Genomic DNA, 11,933 nt, shown 5'->3' with positions numbered 1-11,933 from the left:
GAAAACCTGAGCAGCCCTAGGAACAGATCACTGGGTGCTTGAGATTATTTTCAAGAACCTTCACTAAGCATTCACCAGGAATAGGGAGACAGCTGTTAACACTCCAGAAATACCAAGTGAAGGTTTGAATGCCAATCCAGAAAAGGAGTTGAAAATAAAGTAGATGATTTATCAAGGGCATATTGGAGAAGTGTGAATAGAGATGGTGCTGTCATAATGTATCTTAAAGTGCCTGATATTCGAATGACTGCTTAGAGATTTCCAGTCAGACACAGCAAAATCCATGATAATTGCCAGGAGTTAAGGGAGTTTATGTTAAATGGGCACCAAAAGGCAAAATGTGAAGAGCCTGAAGACAAGATTTACTGAGGGCAGTGCAATTTGGCTGATTTGGTTTGGTTTGTGAAATGGTATTGGGTTTTTTGTTTTAGGGGTTCTTTTTTTAGTTTTGATTTTGTATTTTTTAAACATTCCAACAGAGATTGTTATAAAGAATTAAGAAGAAAATGGCATTTATCACCATCCCACTTGCTAGAAGTGGCAGTTCCCCACTCTCTAGATCCAGAAAGGATGGAGAGAGGAGCAAGGTCTGGGGAAGGAGCAGTGAGTGCAGGGCAGTAAGTGTGGTATGGGCTGAAGGAAGAGTACCTGCTGCTTTTGTTTCCCCCACTTCATCTCTGTTGGTGTCAGAGGCAGCTGGGAGGCAGCCAGTCATACCAAGGGAATAACAATCCCAATAACAGGAACTGGTAATAAAATATAAGGGATACTTGGCAAGAGGGTTGTACAAGAGAATAAATGTTTTAGCCTTAGGTGTGAGGTGTGAATTGCTGAATGCAGCGTGTTTAGGAAAGATGATGCAGAATCAAAGAGCCGCTGGCACTGCTTGAGTGATCCGTAAGCTCGGTTTTGTCTTGGTTGCTTGAGTTGCTGCTGCTCTAGTACCACACTGTTTTGGCAGCATATTAATAAAAGTAGGAGTCAACTGCTCTGAAGGAGCTGTGTGTCCCACCTGGGAGCACAGTCCAAGTCCATCTGGTAAGTAGCTGGCCATGTGTGTGCACAGCTGCCACCTCCGTGTGCACGGTTGCTATGCCAGTGCTAACTCAAAAATCCAGTCTTGAAGGTATGAGGGTCATTACCAGAGATGTAATGTACCTTGAATCTGTTTAATAATAGCATCTTAGAACAAACCAATCCTAATGATCACAAAAAGCAAGGTTCTGTGCATCTTGAATAGAGCATATGGATACTGGACTCTAACTCTCTGTCTCTGATGCTTGGGTAATTATTTATTCCTACGCAAACAACTCTAAATGCTGCTGAACTGGAATTCAGTTGTCCTGTGTTGCTCTGCAAGTGTGAACAGACCACTCCTGAAAAGCAAGGGAGATCTGTGCTGTTTGGTGGTTGCCTGACACTGGTTCTACACATGTGTGAAAGATTGGGGTCAGACTTGATGTATTTGACTGAAACACTCAGGTTTAATAAAAATGTCTTTGTTTTGTCTCTGAAAGGAAATAATATCCAGTAGATAGTTCTCTGTTCTTGATGACAGTGAACACTCAGTACAAATGATGTAATATTAGATTGCTCAACACTTAACATGGAGAGAAAGCTCATAAAAATTGAGTATGTGAAGATTTATTGAGAGAAACCATGGCAAGCTACCAAGAATCCTTCTGTGACAGACATAGTCATCCTAAGAAAGCCAAGTCCAGAGCACCTCTGAGGTCAGGCCTGTCTGGATGTGATAGTGAGAAATGGTTTCTCTAGAAGCATAGGGAATCTGAAGTGCTCTTGGAAGAAATGGATGGATGTGGGATGTTGAGAGCTCTGAGCTCTCTCAAAGCTACCTTAGGCCTAATATCCAGCTTTTCTCTTACAAGTTACTAAAACCAGTGCTTTTTTATGTGCCATTTATTTAACACAAATGACTGTTCAGCCTGAAAAATACCAGTCACAAGGGGCAGGCAGAAAGGCACCAGGTAGGAACACTACCTTTGGTCTAGTGCATGAAACAAGTGGGAAATTCCTCAGACAGAAAAGCTGAATTTATTTTATGCAGCTCATTGCCATCTGGATCACCTTCCTGGACCTTCCTGATGATATGATTGCCAAAAATAGCTTCCTCTGCTGCCACAGGGCATGAGAATGATAACATAAGGCCAGTGTGACATAAGGTGTCTGACTCCTGTTGCTTCACACACCATGTGCCTCTTGCCACTCCAGGCACAGTCGGAAGAATCCTCTGTGAGGAGACTTATCTGCAGTTGTTTGAACCTGGGCAGATGTTTTACATGGCCTTCCATGACCTCTGAACCACAGAATGCACCAAGTGAACTGTAAATATCGGCTGCTTCATGGCATTTTTTACTCGGGGGAGGCACATCCACATTCTACTTCAGAAATACAGCTCTCAGTGTCAATTATCCAGGAACTCATAAATGCAGAAACCCTAATCCATGTATTTATGATCTTTGAGTAAGTGACTCTGGAGACAAGCTGAAACAAGCTGTCATTTTTGGGGTGATCCCTTCTCCTTGAGCACTGACAACTTTCCTGAGTGCTGTCATCCCAAAGGAGGACATTGGGGCTACCACATCAATCATTTCTGAAGTGTTGTCAAGCCTGATGGGGCAAGAGCAAGCCTGAGCCAAGGATGCTGCTGTCTGTGTGGGAGTTTTCTGACTGAACAGCTTATCCACTGGGCCCAAATGGTGCAACTGGAAAACAAAGCAGCAAAATCCTGGCTGACAAAAGTGGATGGAGGCAAGCCAGAACTAGAACAAAACAAAAGCTGCAAATAAAATATAGACCATCTCAGCCCAGTTAAAAAACAAAAAAAAGGATTCTTGTGTGGCCAGGGTAGTCCACGCCACTGCGCCATCACTATGGGCACAGAGAACGCTTGGGAATTTGGACCTTGATTTATGTCCCCCCTTAGGACACTGAAACACTGAAAGTGGGGAAGGCAGAGCTATCTATCCAGCACAACAAAAATAGAAAAAGCCACGTTTGTTTTTCTTTCAGAAGGAGATGTGGGACAGCCTCTGGTTCACTTGGTTAAGGGGTACCTTTGATCTCTGGTCTGCTGGGCTATGTGTGTTTGTGTTTTTTGTGAAAAGGTGCTGACCCAGGGGAGACCCTGAGAGAGACTTTGGTACAGAACTGAGGTTTTCTGAGACTGATCCATGAGCCCACCAACTTACATGTGGTGTCAGAGTGCAGACAGCATGCACAGCTTGGAGACTGGAACACACCCTCAGGACTGTTATGATAGCTGTGGAAAGTCACTCTTTTTGGAGCCACAGCAAGATGGATCACTGTGGCAACGTCCTCTGTTCAGGAGGGGATACTCCTGGTACTTGGGCACCAGCCAGAGGTTCAGACTTAGGAGGGAAATGTGCTCCACCAGAGCTGTTCAGCCCCACACCATCACTTCAGTGTGCCTAATTTCTTCCAGGGGGAACCACTGCCTGGTGCAACTGTCCAGACTCCCAACTTCAGGCATGCTGAAAGGTGATGAGCCTGGAACAGGCTGAGCATCTTCCCTTGCTTTCCTAGCACTGCTAGGATTCATGGATGGCTGCATCTGCTGAAGCCTCAGAAAGAGGAGTTTGTGCTGGTGCAGTGGGGAAGGGACGAGCAGAGACAATCTCGTGTGTGGCAGGGGCTGGTCTTGGCCATCTGGACAGAGTTTGAGCTGGCATTGCCACCAAAAGGGACAGAAATAAATGAAGTGGGTGGGAAGTTGTGGAGGATAACCACAGGGCAAGAGCATGGCTGCATCTGTCCACAACACCCACACACCATGGGAATGGCACTGCTGAGGCCTGGGAAACACTTCAGCATCCTGTGTGTCCCCCACTTCCTTTGTTTTTCCCTTGCGGTATCATTCCCTGAGCACTGACCTGAGCACATGTAATGTATTAAGCTTCAGTCTAGCTGTTTATACTAAAGAAATGTCTTTTGTGATTAAAGGTGCTCATTCTGTTATTGGTAGTTGTAAAAAATTTTCTGAACCTTACTCTTTCTCTATTTTTTAAGAGTATCTGTCTCCCATAGTGCTGCTGGGTTTTACCTTTTAATTACAAACAAACAAACAAGCAAGCCAATCCCCAAACAAAATTTGTCATATGTTTTTATATATTCATCATGTATTGTAATATATTAAACCTTTCTTATTGACTGACTGATAGTGTGTAGCTGGTCTTTTAGTCATAAAGCACAGTAAAAACTAAACCTAAAGAATTGGATTTGACCTCATCTTTTTTTTTTGTTGTTTACATACCACTCCTCCAAAGCAGACTGCTCTTGTATCTCAGAAAACGGAGACATTAATTCACAAAGTAGTGTGTCATTATTAAAACAAAGTCCACCCTCTTCTGAAAGAATGAATTTGATTTGTGAACCATTCAGGTGACTTCTGAAATGAAATGTCACAAACTTCAGAAATTTAAGAAATTGTTAGCTTGAATTCCAGCTCTAAGAAAGAGACACAGTAAAGGACATTTCCCATCATCTCTTAAGTTAATTCTTTAAGCTTTAAACCAGTTAATCCTGTCTTTATTGTTGTTGTAGCACAAACTGACTCAATAGGATGTCTGGACTGAACCATAGGCAAGCATCTCTCCTCCCAAGCAGAGAGGATTCCTGGAAGAAGCTCATGCTGGAATGCAGAACGGAGTGGGCAAACCCAAGACCCTGAGGCATCAAATACACCAGAGGTGGTGACTGGAGAAATGGTGAAAATAGAAAAAAGAATACCATCATATTTATCAATTTGATGGTAGGTGTTTTATACATATGAAACTTATATATATATATATATATATAAGTTTCATATATATAAAACATATATATATATATATAAAACCTCACCTTACCCAGAGCTGAGTTTTTAATTGCCAAGCCCTAGAGACCTAGAGAAGCCACAGAAAAACATGACAGAAGGAACAGAAGATGAAGATCATTAGCATGATTAGAGTTTAAGTGCAGGCAGGAAAGTAAAGAGACCAGAAATATCTTGCTAAGAAATAACAGGGTTTTTAAAGCAAGACTTGAAATATGGTTATTAGTGGAAAGGCAAAAAACCTTTAGTTTTAGCCAGACTGCCTGATCTCCCATCTTACACATTATTTTAGCAACACTACTGAAGAAGTGTGTGTCACTTCAGCTTGCAGACTCAGAAGCTGCCTTGGGAAGAGGCAGACTAATGTGAGATGCTGAGGTTTGGCTGAGGTGTCAGATCTGGCAACCCTGTGATGAGCGAAGATTGTGGCAACAGAAAGGTGGAAGTCCCATGTTTGGGGCAAGCAAAGTGCAGCCAGGTTGGCTCATGCAGCATCAAGGGACATTTGCATTGTGCCCTGGCTGCTGCTGGCTTTCCTTCCTGCCTCAGTGATTACAGGCTGCAGCTGCTAATTACTGCACAGGGGGCTCGACCCTTTGGGGAATCACAGCCAGAGCATTTCTCTTCTCTTCTCTTTCTCTTTTCGGTGTTTGCTGCTGGCTGAGCAGGCCCATGGCTTGCTGTCTCCAGCAGACTTAGCCGCAGCCTGTTTCATCCCAGCAGGTTGAAATCAAAACCCTTGTTAGATGAATGAATGAACAAACCTTGTTCATCTCTACAGGCCTCTGAAAGAGAACAGTAATCAAAATTGATTTAATATTCTTGGGCTGAATATCAGAACTTATCTTCAGAGGATACAATGTGCTACCAGCCCCAAAAGCCACGTGAATGGGTAGATAAAACACAGCAAAACCACCCCAAACCAAAAACCTGAATTCTTAATCTGTAAATCTCTGGAGAGAATATTAGTTTTTATTGTTTCCCTATCAGTAAAATGCAGGAAATAGTACTAAATGCTTCACCTTTACAACTTCCCATTATTTATCATATCAAATGTCCTTTCTTCCAGGCTTTTTGGTTTACTCCTGCAGATAGATTATGCAAGCATGTTCTACAGTTCAACATATGGAACAGAACAGACCTAAACTCTGTTCAATCAAATGTAAAGTGGCTTCATGTGCTGCTGCTTCAGAGTGGGAGCTGTTGGAGAAGGCACTGAACTGTATTATGAACTGAGAGTATGAAAACATCCAGGTAGTCTTAGAAAAATGGTTAATCAGTAAGTACTCATTAGAGTCGACAGGCAAATTTTGCAAATGCTTGTTTCATAAATATTTATTTTAAAAATTTAATTTTAGGAGTTTTCAGACAAGAGAAGCCATAAAACAGTGAAGAGAAACTTCAAGATTGAAATTCTTTTGTGTGTGATTTTTTTTTCTCTTTATATTTCTTATAACCTCTTTTTTTTCTTTTTCATTTTGAAAGAACTGAAGAAACTAAAATTTGCAAAAACCAGTCTCAGGCAGAATGCAGAGCCAGCGCCAGGTATCCAGAAGAATGAGTCAGTAATAAAGAAACCTACAGCTTGTAACCAAAATGCCTTGAGCTGTTTGCATTATCTTGAATAAACTATGTGTTTCCTGAAGAGCATGACCAAATACTCACTGAGACTGTGGATCTCCAAGTAGGTTATGGCTAAAAGCCTGACTAATGTTTTATGTGTCTTTTTGGTTCATATCCAAAAGGATATTTGTTTGTTTTTATTCATTTCTTACTCATGGAAAAAAAACAAAAAAACCAACAACCCAGTGAACTTGGGTTTGCAATACAGGATTCATTTTTCATTTGTTAGAGCACATTTCCTCTAGACTGTAGACAAATTGTTTCCCAGCACAGAAAAATCTGTATTGATGTGGTCAAGATTTAAAATTTAGTAATGTACTTCCTCTACTGGGGATGTTCTGAATTTCTTCAGTGCAGTGAATCATTCTGGTGGTGGAACCAAACTCAACTTACTTATGTTGAATGGCAAAAGAACAACAAAACCTTTCCCAAATTTGAAAATATCACTGAAAAAGAATAAAAACACAATTGTCTTCAGCCATTATGGGCTGCCCTAATTTGAATCACATGGGAAAATGCTCTGTTAATGGCTTTCTTCTTTTACTCTTCATTGGCAACAAACCAAACCAAACCCTTTTCTTTGTTCTTTTCCTTTATGCATTGCCTTTCCATCTGGTTTTAGAAGAAGCTGGTCCTGTGGGTTAGCAAAGATTTTGAAGTACTAGAGATCTGGGGTAATTTCTATAGATTTCCTGAACAGCCATGGACTGACCACTTTACCTCCATTACTGTTCTGCGAAATGTGAATATTCCACTTTACCTCAGGAGGCTGTTGCTAGAAAATCTATTTATTGCTGTAAGATGTCCAGCAACCACAGAATTATTCAAGGCATATATACAGTTTGTATTTCTCCTTACAAGTGTGTGGTGTGTAGAGTTTAAGCTAATAAATCCCAATGATAATTTATGATGAGGAATTCACTCTTAAGAGGAACAAATTTGAATAGATTTAAATACATACATGTAGAAGAAATATGTGCGGCCTCCCAGAACTCTTTGAAATATAAATGTGAGAATTCCTTTAGGTATAGTGCTGGAAGCCTTCCCGTCAGACCATATTGTCAGGTGCCAGGCAGCAGGAGCCAGCCAGACTGATTTATTCAGCTTTCTGCTGGAAGACCCCAAAGACTGCAACCCTCTATCTCTCCCAGCCGTGGGGCAGGAGGTGGGATGAGCTCCATTAATGCCTCCTTCAGCTTTTAAACCCAAGTAGAAGGTTTATTCCTGTGTGTCCTGGACCTACAGTCTTTTTGTCTCTTTTCTATACCAGCTTCTCCATGTTTGATATTAATTTTATTCCCCTCCTTAGAGTATTATTTACAACTGAAGAGCAGAGTGTTATAGGTTGAGCTGACAGGGCACTAAATATAGCAAGAGCAGGGCAGTTCCCCACTCTAATCATCTCCTTCTGCTTTTATGTAGATAGTAAATGATGGGCCACAGAGGGAATTGCCATTTGTCTCTAGGAAATACATGTCAAAGGAGTTTAAGCGCTACATCCTGCCCACACCGAGGGAAGTTAATTTAGGCTTGACACAGCAGCAGCAGCAGCGCTGGCTTTTCCTAGCACTGAGGAGTTGCAGATGAGATCTTCAGTCCTTCAGCTGAGTGCCATAGAGACCGTGTTTTTGAATAGGGGATTTACAATGGCAAATGGCACTATTTCTAGCCTGGAGGAACAGGCAAATCTCAGCCAAAAAACGATGCCATTCATTCACATCATGGCCCTCGCGACCCCGTTGCTGACATACGTCTGTCTCGGCCTTGGGACGCAGCCATGCCTTGGCTGGGGCTGGGCTCTGTCCCACCAGGACCTGGGCCAGCCTCAAGGCTGCCATTTGCTTTGTTTGTGCGTTGGGCTCGTTCCTCTGACTTGCCTCCCCTGAGCCAGCTGACTTGCCTGTGCTTTTTTCCCTCTGCCAAGTCTGCTTTGCTGCCTTCTTTCAGGTCTGGAGCTGTTCTGCTGCCTGCTCTTTTAACAGCTGTCCAAGTGCGCAGGAATAGTTGAACCAACACTAAAACCTCGCCAGCTCTGCTCACTTGGGTCCTACAACTTAAATGCAGTGCGCAAAAGTTTAAGCAGCAGCTTCGTTGATGGGACTTAGCCCTAAATCCACACAAATCCAAGGTAATCTGGAAGCAGCTCACTGCTGCTTTCATATCAGCGAGACGGCTTCAGGCGAGATGGGGGCTGAAGGAGCTGGGAGCTGTGTGCGTGCCTTGACAGAGAAAGTTTGTGATCCAAAGGTTTCAAAATCTGCATAATGAAAACTGCCAGAAAGTTTAGTGCGGCAGTTCTGCTTTTCCCGTGCAGAGCTACAGGGCACAGGTTAAGGCTCAGCTCCAAGAAGAGTGAGGTATTGCAATGCAAAGGAGCAGAGGAGATGCTGAGTACAAGGATATCAGTTAAACTTTCTGGCCAGCCTAAGGGTTCTTCACGTATTTTATCCACTGGCTGACTAATGTAAAATACAAAAGTATTCTGCCTGGCAAGCCAGGAGCAGAACTGCAGTCTCCACCCTCCCAAAGGATGATTTAAATATGAAGCTACAATGCCGTGTTCTTCCTTTCCTTCTGCCTGCTCAAATGCATTTTTAATTCTTTAATGCAGAGCAGGAAGGCACCAAAATCTCTCTTTCTCCAGAAAAATTTCAGATAGGGTGGACAGACACTTCTCCTGGGAGCACCAGCAACTCTCCTTCTGCCTTCATTGGAATTCAAATCACACTCCCTGTGTTCTAAGTGACCACCTAGCCCTGAGGTACAGGAAAAATGGGGTGCTACCTCCTCCCTAGCTGTGAGTTGGAGCACAGCACCAGGTACTGTGGTATTTTTTACCTGGGCAGTCTCAGCAGTGGCCAGAGTCACCCAGTGAGCCAAACCAGCAGCCTGACTGTACAGGAGTGTGGGCAAGAGCAAAAGCTCAGGCTTAGTCCCCTGAGGAATATGAGCTCTTCATGGTCCACTCTCAATTTAGACATTCTTTGTGAAGTCACAATTTGGTAAGAATTCTCTTATACCCTCATGTATATACAAAATACAGATGATTATAGTGGTATAGTGGTGTCCAGTAAACTGGACACACTCTTTACTTCAGTAATTATTTGCTCATTACAGGTAAAGCATTTCAGAGTTGCTCCTCCTGAGGTGCTAAGGTCACCTGCTTTGGTGACTCTTTTGTAATCCTGCTGTGTCTCAAGGCACCAATACTTCCCACTTAAAACACTGCAGATGAGCACAATGAAAGCCAATAAAAAGTGGAAGAATTGTTGATTGGAAATGTTTCCCTGTTTCTGACACCGATGAAGGCAGCCTGATTATTTGCATGGTGAAACAGAGTACAATCTTTTTAATCCTCAATCCCAAATTCACCTAAAAGATTTAGAGCCAAATATTCCTCTTATTTACACCAGTGTAAATTTAGGGAAATGTCATCCAACTAATGTACTGCCAGGTGGTGGATTTTGCCTCAGATCTCATTATTTTTGGGGTTTTATTTATATTCAGCCACTGTGTGTATACACAGATACAAAGCAGTAATTTTGCCAGCAGAAAGAGAGTAGAGCTTGCTGTATAAATCGGTATTTCTCAGTCAATATGTTGCAACCCCTGAAGGGGTTATAAAAACCATCTGGGGGCTTGTAAAGAACTGAAAATGTTATAACAATCTAAAGCAAAGAAAATGTCATTTCTTCTACTCTCCATAGAGCAGCACCATTCTCTTGGCAACCTGTCAAAACCATACATGAAACAATAAATTCTTTAGGCTTATCACTTTTACCACAATTTTTATTTTTTTTTTACTTTAGCTTTATAAAACATGGATGAGAACTGGGAAGTTTCTTTCCCCCCCTCCCCTCCCCCTTTTTATGTAGGGTTTCCTATCTGAACTGCTTGAGAAATATTGCTTTCAAATTTTTGGCCTCAAAAGGCAGTAAATTTCTTTAAGGGCCACCGCCTTGGTCTTCTTCTAACTTGCTTGTTAAAACTACAGCCTATTTTGTCAAGCTTAGGCTTGTTTGTGTTGGATCCAGTTTTTCTGTTTCACTGTGACTTTCTGCCTGTCAGCTTCCTCTTTCAGCCTAAATCGTACAGGGAAACATCAACATTTCCCTTTGTGGGAAGAGATGTTTTGCATCAAGTGGAAAAAATGGATGAGATTTCCTGTATCCTCATTAGCAATGTGGTGTACAGTTTGAAATCTGCCCTTTCTAAGGTGAGATACCATCTGAAGAATCTTTCTGCTTTTAAGTATAGCCTCACAGCACATACAACTTGTCAGTGAATTTTGCTTTCATGTACCCATCTTTCATCTCTGTGCATAGGTACTTATCTATGAAATTAATTCTAGTAGCAACCAAGTGTGTACCACCTAAAGGAATCAGAGAATAAATTCAGGAAAAAAGGCTCATTGTTGTTTTTTGTCCCTACCAAGATGAGATGCCTCACACAAGGACTGGGCAGGCAGCAGAGCTGGTGAGGCTCTGAGAGCCTGAGCAGGGTAGGGGGAAAAGGCGGAGATGGAAGAGCTCTCCTTTTTGCAGCTGTTTGGTTGGGTGGGAAAAATCTCAGGCAGGTTCACCTCAAATTCTTCTTGACTTCAGCTATTTTTGCCTGATTTCCACAAATTAGTTCTTTGTTGATGCAAAGTACTTAGTAGGTGTGGTGCCTCACTCTTTCCAAAAAGCCCGACTTGTTAACTGTTTAGTGGGCACAAATTAGATCACCTAAACCACTTGCTAAGGAGAAGGAACAGTGACTTCTTGCCTGGTGGGAGGTGGCTGCCCACAGCCAGGAACTGAATGAGCTGTGGGCAATGTGGCAACAACTAAGGGGAGGAACTGCACTTCTGACTTTTACTCCTTAGCTCCAGTTTCACTGGACTGGAAGTGTGCTGTCCAAACTGGGTGGAATCAAAACTTGGACAATTTCATGTCATTTGCTTGGAACAAAACTTCCTTTTCCCTGTACCATTTCTACTGAAGACAGACTACAAGCTAAATTTTAATTAAAATTTAAAAATCGAGCTGTTTAGTAAATAGTCTAAAAACCGTCCACCTCACCTGGTGCTGCCCGTGAAGAAACCATTCCTGGACAGCCCAGCCTTCAAGCACCAGCACCTTATCTTGATCTAATTCCCCATGCCCTGGCTGAGGTTGAGCTCCTTGCTTCTGTGCGCTGCCTTGCTGTGCCACCTCACTCATCCATCTTTCCATCACTTGGGTTTTGCCCAGGCACAGGGCCCCGGCACTGAGAGAGCCACCTTGATGGACACAAGGCTCTCCACCCTAAAGACCAGCAGCAGCTGCTGCTTCTCCAGCTCATGCCAGGAGATGGGTCGTTTTGATTTTATATCCAGAGAAGTTCAAACTCCTGGGGGAAGAAATGTGGTTTATTACATACTCATCCTGTTTCTTCAAAGCTGAACTGTGCCATGCATGAAAATTTTTTTGGA

This window comes from Poecile atricapillus, chromosome 8 (assembly GCF_030490865.1).
Source record: "Poecile atricapillus isolate bPoeAtr1 chromosome 8, bPoeAtr1.hap1, whole genome shotgun sequence".
NCBI classification, from domain to species: domain Eukaryota; kingdom Metazoa; phylum Chordata; class Aves; order Passeriformes; family Paridae; genus Poecile; species Poecile atricapillus.
This window is presented reverse-complemented; position numbering follows the sequence as displayed.